General features: G+C 46.1%; 1 protein-coding gene across 1 annotated transcript in view; it reads right to left on the reverse strand.

Annotated features, from left to right (window-relative positions):
* Positions 1–1,186, reverse strand: part of doc2a (double C2-like domains, alpha) — a 66,219-nt gene extending 65,033 nt beyond the window's left edge. Inside the window, exon 1 of the mRNA XM_026163880.2 lies at positions 995–1,186. The gene's annotated coding sequence lies outside the window, so the exon portion shown is untranslated. The remainder of the gene's footprint in view (positions 1–994) is intronic.
* Positions 1,187–10,550: the final 9,364 nt, after the last annotated feature.

Below are 10,550 nucleotides of genomic sequence, written 5' to 3' on the forward strand. Positions count from 1 at the left end.
AGGTGAAGCTAGCAGACAGCTAGCAACTACAGCCGCCTGTGTCACCATCCACCTGTCAGTCAAAGAGGCCACGCCCCTAATAATGCACACTGTAAACCTTAATACAATTTAAACAGCTGATTCGTCTGGTATGGAGGTCGAAACCAGCTGAATAAGTAAAAAAATAAATAAATAAACAACTTATCACTAATCACTTGCTTTAGTATGTTTTCGCTTTTTGTTCATATTTTTGCTCTCCCATTTAATATTTTATTTTATTTATAAATATATTAATTTAAATATTTATTTCCCAAATGGTTTCCCTCTTCACACCGTGTCCTGTACTCGTGTATCAATAATGTACGAGTCATTATTGACAAATAATGTAAATTATTACAGAAATAATTAAACAAATTCATACTTACAGTTGTATACGGAGGAAACTGAATGAGAGGTCATTTTGACAGTAAATATTTCTGTGAGGAAGCCAAACTGAATGATTTCACACTTTATTAACTGACTTGTGTGCGCATGTATTTCAACATTATTTCCTTCTATCCTCTGTTTTATTTTTTTGTCTCAATATTAATAATATTGTTGCATTTTCAGTCCTCCATAGATCACACATCACCAAAATAAGTTGATAACAACATTTAAATCTGATTTAAAATGTCAATTTTTAGCTACATGATCAATAAACAGACCATCTGAGGTTAGTGTTTTCTTTTTTTCTCAAACTCAAAAATTAACCATGGCTACTAAAATACCTCCAAACTGTAATTAAAGCATTAAAGTGCAATAAAACAGCACAGCGCGTCACGCAAACCTCGCTGCATCAGAGTAAATGTACTTTGCACCACTTGCAGAAACACAGAAATTTGTTGAGAGACGAGAGGATGGAGGGATGGAGGAGGAGGCGGAGACTGGAACGGGAGTGAATAATCCCCCCCCCAATAAAAGAAGAAGGAGACACGCAGCAGCATTAAGGCAGAATAAAGAGAGTAAATGTTCGTACCTTTGATGGTGAGTGGAGGAGATTCCTGCACAAACAAGTGGATGTCAGTGCATGAGGGGTCCGCACTAACAGGTGGTGAGAGAGGAGCGAGTAGCCGAGCGGTCGAGAGAGGTAGGAGGGAGGAGAGAGAGAGAGAGAGAGAGAGAGAGAGCTCTCCTTCTCATAGATTCGGACTTTTAACTCTTTCTGCCCCCCACCCCACCCCCTCCTCACTGCCTCTGTTTTCAGTGCGATGTTTAAGTGTTTAATATCCTTTCGCCGGGCTTCACATCCATCTGAAACGTCACCGGCGATGAAGCTCTTCCTTTAATCACACTACACATGTATTAGATTAACTCCCCCTCCATCCCCTCTTTCTCCCCTTCTTTTTCCTTCCCAGGGCTGCAGATTGCAGGGAGCAGAAAAATGTGCCAACAGCAGCATCTGTCTTTCTCTCTCTGTATAATTTGTGGTTAATGATGCCTAATGATACATTTGTGCATCCAGCACACATATACAATCACACATAGCATTTTTTCCTCCTCCCTTGCAGGAAAGGGTGTAGAACATGTGGCCTCCTCCTCCCCCCGACCCTTCTCGTCCCACCACCTCCTCGGCCCTTTGTTCCTCCTCTTCCTCACTCCTGTGGTCACACAGATAGGTGTCCCTGGGGTAGAGGAACCCCTTGTTAAAAAAAGAGAGAGAGAGAATGTGCCACTCTCCATCCTTCCTCCTCCTCCTCCTCTTCTTCTTCTCTCTGCATCTCATCCACCCACACACTCAGTCTTTCTCTCTCCGTCCATGCATGCCAAAATGGACAAGGAAACCCTGCGATTATTTCTCACGTTTCGTGCACACCTCTCTCCTTCTCCACCTCTGGTCTCAAGTGCAACATGACAGGACACCCTGCAGTCCACTTCAAGGGTAAAATGAGGACGGGTACCACAGCTGCTCCTGCTGCTGATGTTCTTGTTTTTAAGAGCCCAGATGGAACAGTTTCCTTTTAAGAGGCGGTAATGAGTACACTGAGTGAAACGACTGAACTCTGTGGGTAGATGGAGATGATGCTCTGGAGGCTGGCAGAGGTTTGAGGAGGTGAGCAGGATGGAGGATTAGGTGGAGAGCGTTGGGGAGTCTGGGCAGGTAGGGCAGTTGAATTATTATTACAACTGCACAAAAGGAAAGAACTTTAAATCTGCTAACTAATTAATACTAATGACTTCCAAGTTTTATTTATATAGCAGCAAATCAGAACAGCAGTTGCTTCAAGGTGCTTTATACTGTAAAGTCCTACAGTAATCACAATAATCCAGAAAAACCCAACAATCATATGACCCCCTATGAGCAGCACTTTGGCGACAGTGGGAAGGAAAAACTCCCTTTTAACAGGAAGAAACCTCCAGCAGAACCAGGCTCAGGGAGGGGCGGGGCCATCTGCAGGGGTAAGGTGGAGTCAGCAGCTCTGGTCAGCGTTGATCCAATGAGCAACAGCGTGCGTATGAATAATTCTAAAGTAGAAGAGCAGACTAGTGAAGTGAGTGGCCACGCCCACAAGAACGACATGAATCACACTCCCTTTTAGCCCCACCCTTTTTCTTGAAGCTGTCCTCATAAAGCTGACACGCCTTTTGCTCCTGTGTTATGTGTTTATTCACCTCTCTGCATTTAATCTTGAGTTATTATTCATCTCTTCCACAGCATGTCTTTGTCCCGTCTTCCACCCGGTCGCAGGTTTCTTCCTGTTAAAAGGGAGTTTTTTTCATCCCCCTGTCAAAGTGCTTGCTCATAGGGGGTCATATGATTGTTGGGTTTTCTCTGTGTTACTCTGAAGTCTTTACCTTACATTGTAAAGCACCTTGAGGGGACTGTTGTGATTTTGTGTGATTTTATGTCTTTTCCTTCAGAGCTACACAAATAATTTTGCGCTGCAAAAGCTGCAACAGCAACGTCTTTTCTGAAAAGCATTCAGGGTTGAGAGCTGCAGGGGTTTTATGATGATGAAATTTAGAAATGTGTGCAGAAAGAAGCTGTTTGCTGAGACAGCAGAGGGTGAACGTGGTAATTAAAGAGCTTTTGCTTCCTTGTTTACTTTCTCGTCTGTTTCCTGGACTTTGATCCAAAGAAAACTTTGAAAATCCAAAACTTGAAGCAAACGTCTGCTTTTCCTCACTTCCTGTCACAGATGTGCTGCTCCTCTTGTAGACGTGGATATTAAACATAAAGTTTTTAATAATGAGCTCCGTGTATGCACAGACAGAACACTCCGTTTGTGGCAGGCTTTTTAAGTTGTTTTAATTCTCGTATTCTTCATACTGCAAAGTAACGACGGTACAATATGAACCCGAGCGGCCTCTGAAGATCCCACCGCAGCACTTTGGTGTTCAGAGGAGTTCACGGTCCACTCGGTGACCGCGAGGAGCCCAAACCATCGTCGCTCCACCGCCATGCTGCCAGCTGGTCTGAGGCTTCCTCTTCACTTTGTGTTTCACGGACAAACATGTCCGCTTCAGCCTCGTCTGTTCCAGAAGTCTTTGTTTTGTTCAGATGCAGCTTTGTTAAGCTTTGGCACCATGTTGAGGACCTTTCCTCCTGCAGCTGTACTTGTTCAGGCTGTTTCTAACTGTGCTGTCATGAACTTTAACCTTTGACTGAGGCCTGTGGAGTCTCAGATGGAGCTCCTGGGTTTTTGCTTGGGCTGAAGTTGCTGCGACTTCCACTCCTGGGAAGACTGTGTCGCTCTTAACGCTCACACTGATGATGATCAGCCAATCAGGTGCGTTTCATTATTAGCACCTGGCTGCTTCTCATCATCTTAATTCTGGTGGAAGGAATGAGAACCTGTGAAAAGCTCTGCCTCCATATTTTATACATCTGCAGTCTCGTGGATGTTGTGTAGTTTTTTAAAGTAGATTTAGTGTTGGAAACCTCAGAGAGAAAGAAGAGCAGGGCAGGATTCATTGAGCTTCTTCCAGCAGGTCTGTCCTCTGAACGTCTGCCCTGCAGGACGAAGGATGTCGGCTATAAGAGCTGTTAAATATTTGATCGTCGGGGCCACGTCCAGCCGCCCTCTGACAGACGTGCCTTTAGTCAGAAACCTGGTCACACTGTATAATAAACTTCCTCACCCTGTTCTACTTTTTCTCCTCTTTCTTCAGTCATTCTCGTGGCCAACGATGCCGTTAATTACCGATGATAATGCTTCAGGTAATTGAAAATATTAACCGGCTTCTCGTCTGTGCCGATCTCTGCCTTAGAGACATGCGGTGCTGCTGGATTGTTGTGTATTATGCAGATTGAGTGTTATTAACCCCGATGGTCCTGAAAACACGAGGCAATACCCAGAGTCTGAATTCACTCGGGTTGTGTGTTGTGATCCTGTTGTCATGTGGAGCCTTTATCCTGCTTTGTGTCGGTTCATCTTCTCGCCTGAATCTCACTCGGTTTGTTGGAGATTCAGCTCACGTCTCAGTGACTGCTCAGCATCGACTGTCTTTGAATGCTTCACCGCGTGGGTCCACACTTCAACCCCCTCAGCAGAAGATACTGGCTGAAACTTTGCTCCCTTAGCTCATATCCATCATCCACAGCCGCCTGGTAAGCCCCTAAATTAAGGCTCTGTGTGACAGCATTTGTAATTCATGCCTTAATTAATTCACACTAACGTCTTTGTTGATAATCACCCTGAAGACTTTTAGATTTGTTAAAAAAGCTGAAAGTAAAACCTTTTGATTCGGTTTCACCTCTGGGTGAAAACTTCAGTTAGAAGTTCCTCATGGTGCCGACAGCATCTGCAGTGATGACAGAAAACAAACGTCCACTGAGATCCTCATCACACCATCAGGGATGTTCGGCTTCCGAACGCGGGGCCGCGAGAAAACCCGCAGCAGCTCATCCGTGAGGGACGGATCGTCTCAGATGTTGCTGAAGTTTGGTCACTGTTCCTAATGTGTCTTTGTTGGCCTCAGCAGCTCTGCAGCCTCCAGCAGGTATCACGCCATCTCCACCCTCCAACCTTTCAGATCAGAGTGAAATGGAGGCGACTGGTTGAACAGGTACTGGTGGTGTTAAAACATGAACATTCTCGTAACGCTGTCTGTGCTTCATTCAGTGGATTTATTCAGCTCTGCAGCTGATTTTAAATCAAAACTCTGAACATCACCTGCTCCACACCAGGTTATGTATTCATCATCAGTTACCATGGTGATTTCGCCAGGCAAAAAGTGATCCACTTTCCTTCGACACAGCTCGTTGTCCCGTAGTCCTCCGGGGGAGGGAGGGAGGGCTGCAGAGCCGCTTGCAGCTCGGTTTTTGTTTTTGTCTGTTCTGTGTCGCAGTTTTTGGGGACGGTGACGTTCAGCTTTAACGCCATCTTTAGCTGCCTGCACCTCAGACGGGTGAAGGAAGTGCAGTCTCTGGTGTGTAGTTCATGTGTTTTGTCCACCCATCCTCCACCCCAGCCTCCTCCCTATGTCGTTCTGAACAGTGAAGCTTCATTCAGAACATTTCCTGCCTGATTTTTCTGCGTCTCTACCTGACGAAGCAGCTCGGTGGTGTAGGAAGATCATTTCTTTGAGCCATTAGTGACAGACTGGTGAAAAACACTTGAATGTCACTGAGTCAGAGGTTCCTTACACTGCATTTCCATTTCAGACTCCATCTGTGTGCTCCTGTCTGCTGAGGCTGTAACCAACACGTTGAACATCATCTGGGCGAATTAAAAGATTAAAGATTAAAAGTGCCCAGAAGTGTCCTGTTATTGTTTCATGAAGCTCATCGAGCCTTTGCTGGCACCAGAGCTGATGTACGCTCTGAGAGGATTTCACGTGCCTGCTGCCAAATGTTGCTTTGATTGGGAAGTTTTGGTTGCAGTTTGGTGTCACGTGGTGACAGATAGTGATGCCGTCAGGTTTTATTTGGCACTGTGAGGGTGTGTTTTGACACTCGGTGTGTGTCTTTTGTAGAGCAGAGCTTCTCCAGAGAACAAAGGTCTGCTCGTACATCAGCCTTTATTTTAGCAGAAACAGAAACTCACTGATTGAGAATGAATTTCTCTGATGAGCACAGGCTCGGCTTCAGCCGGCTGTACTTCTTACTTTGTCGTTGTTTTTATTCTTTTATCTGATTTTTTGTGCTTCTTTTGTGTCTTTTGGTTGTCGTCAGTTTAAAGAATAAAAAGCAGCACTGAGCCAGAAAATCATTCGGTGGATTTAAAATGTTTTGCTGCTAAAACACTAGATTTCCTGCAGCTTTGCATTTCATTGTTAATTTAATTAATTTTATGTTTTTTATATATTTGTATCATCATCAGCTGATAGTGTCTCTGACTGGAGTAGGTGACACTCATAGGGATCACTTTGTGTTGATGTACAGTCACATGTGTCGTCTACTGTGGACCCTAATGCAAGATTCAGAGAAAGGCAGTTAACTCAAAGTGGAAACAGTGTGAACGACGCTGAGACGGGAAGGAAGACGGCGCTATTTAAACATATAATCAGGAACAACACAACAGGGTAACAAAACACAGGTGAAGATAAAGATGGTGACACAGGCGAGGAAGTCAAACTAAACCAAAACACATAAAAGAGGAAGTGAGACAGCTCAGCTACACTGACACGAGAGGATGAGACGAAACACGGAGCATTTTTCTCCTGCTGTTTAATCCTTGCTCGTTGGTCCCGATGAGCTAATGAACCGTTAATTTACCCTCTTCAGTTTGTGCTCGTGCTTCAGCTGAAGCTCGCGGCTGTACGGAGACGAGCAGGATCATTTGTAACGCTCCCCAGTGTTTACGTCCTCCTGCCCACGTGCCGGGTCGCGAGCCCACGAGCCTTAAACTCTTTGATGAGCACCCGCTCCCTCCGAGCCTCATTACGTCGCTCGTGTTCAGCTGGATTTCCTGTCGCCTCTGCTTTGCTGCTCTTTGTAGACTCGCCGTGGCCCTCAGAGGGTCTCCGCTGCTGGACAGCATGAATTATCAGATTCCTTTTTTATTATTCGGAGGACTGCATTTCATTCTGACGCCTAAAGCTTCTAACAGAGAAACAATGGAGGAAAAGCGCCCTCGTCGTGTTTTATTTATTATCTGCTCACACCGGGTCGTATCTCCCCGATTCAGTCATGACCTCGTCGGTGTCCACGTGCAGATTGATTTCTTTAATGGTCTGCAGAGACGAGGCAACAAATCCCAGTTAAACAGCCGCGTCCAACATCAGCAACCATGTGATTAGATTCAGAGTTTCCAATCTCTCCTTCATGTCTCGACGCTTCATTCATGGATGAATTTACGAGTTTTTAACACCATCGCATGTAAATGAGCTCCACGCCACGGGATTCGGTTAGTTGGAGATATAGTGCAGCTGCTGCTTATCACCTTCACTTTGTCATTTTTTTAATATGTTCCCCTGATTCTCGCCCTGCGCTCCGCCTGGATTTAATCAGGTTTTCACAAAGTCGGCGCCTCTCAGCTAATGTGGTGATTTAAGCTCAGAAATCATCATTATTAACGACGAGGCCGCTAACACCAGTCCTCTCCGCTGCTCGCCTCCATGTGCTGATGTGTAAACACCGTCTGTAACAGCTGAGAGAGCAGTTTACATACTGTACACCTCAGAGTGTGATGACAACAAAGCATCTGTTAATGACCTTGTAGTACCATATCACCCTATTAGAGCACTTGGCTCTCGCTCTGCAGGCCTACTTGTTGTTCCTAGAGTATTTAAAAGTAGAATGGGAGGCAGAGCCTTCAGTTTTCAGGCCCCTCTTCTGTGGAACCAGCTTCCAGTTTGGATTCAGGAGACAGACACCATCTCTACTTTCAAGATTAGGCTTCAAACTTTCCTTTTTGCTAAAGCATATAGTTAGGGCTGGACCAGGTGACCCTGAATCCTCCCTTAGTTATGCTGCAATAGACGTAGACTGCCGGGGGATTCCCATGATGCACTGGGGGTTTCTTCTTCACTCACTGTGTATTAACAGACCTCTCTGCACTGAATCATATCTGTTATTAACCTCTGTCTCTCTTCCACAGCATGTCTTTATCCTGTCTTCATTTGCTCACCTCCAACCAATCACAGCAGATGGCCCCGCCCCTCCCTGAGCCTGCGAGAGGTTTCTTCCTGTTGTTTTTCTTTCCCACTGTCACCAAGTGCTTGCATGTTAGACATCCGACGGCGCTGTTTGCACAACGCAGCAGGTATAAAATCGTCTTTGATCCTCAGTGAAGCCACATCGGGGTTCGTCTGAGCTCTTACGTGTTTGCATTGCGATGTGTAACACGTGCGCTGCTTAGTCTTTCCCGCTCGCTGCAGTTTATTTGTGCAGATGTGGCGTGTAACTCGAGGCAACCACAGCTGTGAGGGGAGTGGTCTCAGTCCTGTTCCCAGTGACTGTTTATGGTGAGGCGACCAAAGAACCTTCCTGAACTCAGATATGCTTTGCATTCTGGGATGCAGGAGGATCCTCCATGTTGTCGACCAAACAAACAAACAAGGCACCTGCTTCCTCCGTCACACGGGTGTAGAGGCCAGCCAGCGACTCCTGGAAACCTCTGGAAGAGTGTCTGATATCACAGTCCGATACCAAGCACTGATATTTTTAACTTGTGCAGGGGAGAGCAGCGTGTCATAATTTGAGGTGAATGACCATCAGTATACTAAATCTGCATACATGACCACTAAATGATGTGATTGCTGTTCTTCACTGTTACAAATCAAATCAAATCAAATCAAATCAAATCACTTTTATTGTCACATCACATGTGCAGGCACACTGGCACAGCACATGTGAGTGAAATTCTTGTGTGCGAGCCCCACAAGCAACAGAGATGTGCAAACACAACAACACAAACGAGCAAAATACAAGAGATAAGATAAGATAAGATAAGATAAGATAGAACTTTATTAATCCCTCGGGTGGGTTCCTCTGGGAAATTCGATTTGGCCAACCTGAAACTAATAAATATATGTACAATATATAATAGTGTATGCATTTCTGGATGTGTATACTAAATATTTTCCTACGTGTGTGTGTGTGTGTGTGTGTGTGTGTATACACATTTTTACAAATTAAATAGTAAAAAAATAAAATAATAATAATAATAATAATAATAATAAAATATATAAAATATACAGAGTTGAATATGTGCAAAACAGTGGCATTACTGTACAGTGTGGAGTGCATAATGTTGAAGTTCCAGTAGTGAAGCTGAGGTGTCTATGACGTGTTCAGCAGTCTGATGGCCTGGTGGAAGAAGCTGTCTCTCAGTCTGCTGGTACGGGACCGGATGCTGCAGAACCTCCTTCCTGATGGAAGCAGTCTGAACAGTTTATGGCTGGGGTGACTGGAGTCCTTGATGATCCTCCCCGCTTTCCTCAGGCAGCGCTTCCTGTAGATGTCTTGGAGGGAGGGAAGCTCACCTCCAATTATCCGTTCAGAGCACCGCACTACTCGCTGGAGAGCTTTGCAGTTGTAGGCGGTGCTGTTGCCATACCAGGTGGTGATGCATCCAGTGAGGATGCTCTCAATGGCACAGTGATAGAAGGTCCTGAGGATGCGGGGGCTCATGCCGAATCTTTTCAGTCTCCTGAGAAAGAAGAGGCGCTGCTGCGCCTTCTTCACTGTTTTGTTTGTGTGTACTGACCACGTAAGATCCTCAGCCAGATGTACTCCAAGGAACCGGAAGCTGCTCACTCTCTCCACAGCAGCGCCGTTGATGGTGATGGGGGTGTGTACTTCTCTGCACCTCCGGAAGTCCACTATCAACTCCTTTGTCTTTGCGACGTTGAGGGTGAGATGGTTGTCTTGACACCAGTGGGTCAGGGCGCTGACCTCCTCCCTGTAAGCCGTCTCATCACCGTTGGTGATAAGACCCACCACTGTAGTGTCGTCTGCAAACTTCACAATGATGTTGGAGTTGTTAGTGGCTGTGCAGTCGTAGGTGTAGAGTGAGTACAGGAGAGGGCTCAGTACACACCCCTGTGGAGCACCAGTGTTCAGTGTGATGGGGGATGAGGTGATGCTGCCCAGTCTGACCACCTGGCGTCTGTCAGACAGGAAGCTAAGGATCCAGCTGCAGAGGGAGCTGCTCAGTCCTAGATCCTGCAGTTTCCTGTCCAGCTTCGAGGGAACGATGGTATTGAATGCTGAGCTGTAATCTACAAACAGCATCCTCACATACGTGTCTCTCTTCTCCAGGTGTGACAGGGCAGTGTGTAGTGTCAGGGCTATGGCATCATCAGTGGACCTGTTGTGGCGGTATGCGAACTGTAGAGGGTCCAGTGAGTCGGGTAGTGCAGAGCAGATGAAGTCCCTGACCAGCTTCTCGAAGCATTTGCTTACGATGGGGGTCAGGGCTACAGGTCGCCAGTCGTTCAATGAGGAGATGGTGGAGGATTTGGGTACAGGGACGATGGTGGCCATTTTGAAGCAGGCTGGGACAACAGACAGAGAGAGGGAAAGGTTGAAGATGTGCGTGAACACTCCAGCCAGCTGAGCCGCGCATGACCTGAGGACGCGGCCGGGAATCCCGTCCGGACCAGTAGCTTTGCGTGCGTTCACCTTCCTGAAGCACCTCGCACAT

Source organism: Astatotilapia calliptera, chromosome 4 (assembly GCF_964374335.1).
Source record: "Astatotilapia calliptera chromosome 4, fAstCal68.1, whole genome shotgun sequence".
Lineage (NCBI taxonomy): Eukaryota > Metazoa > Chordata > Actinopteri > Cichliformes > Cichlidae > Astatotilapia > Astatotilapia calliptera.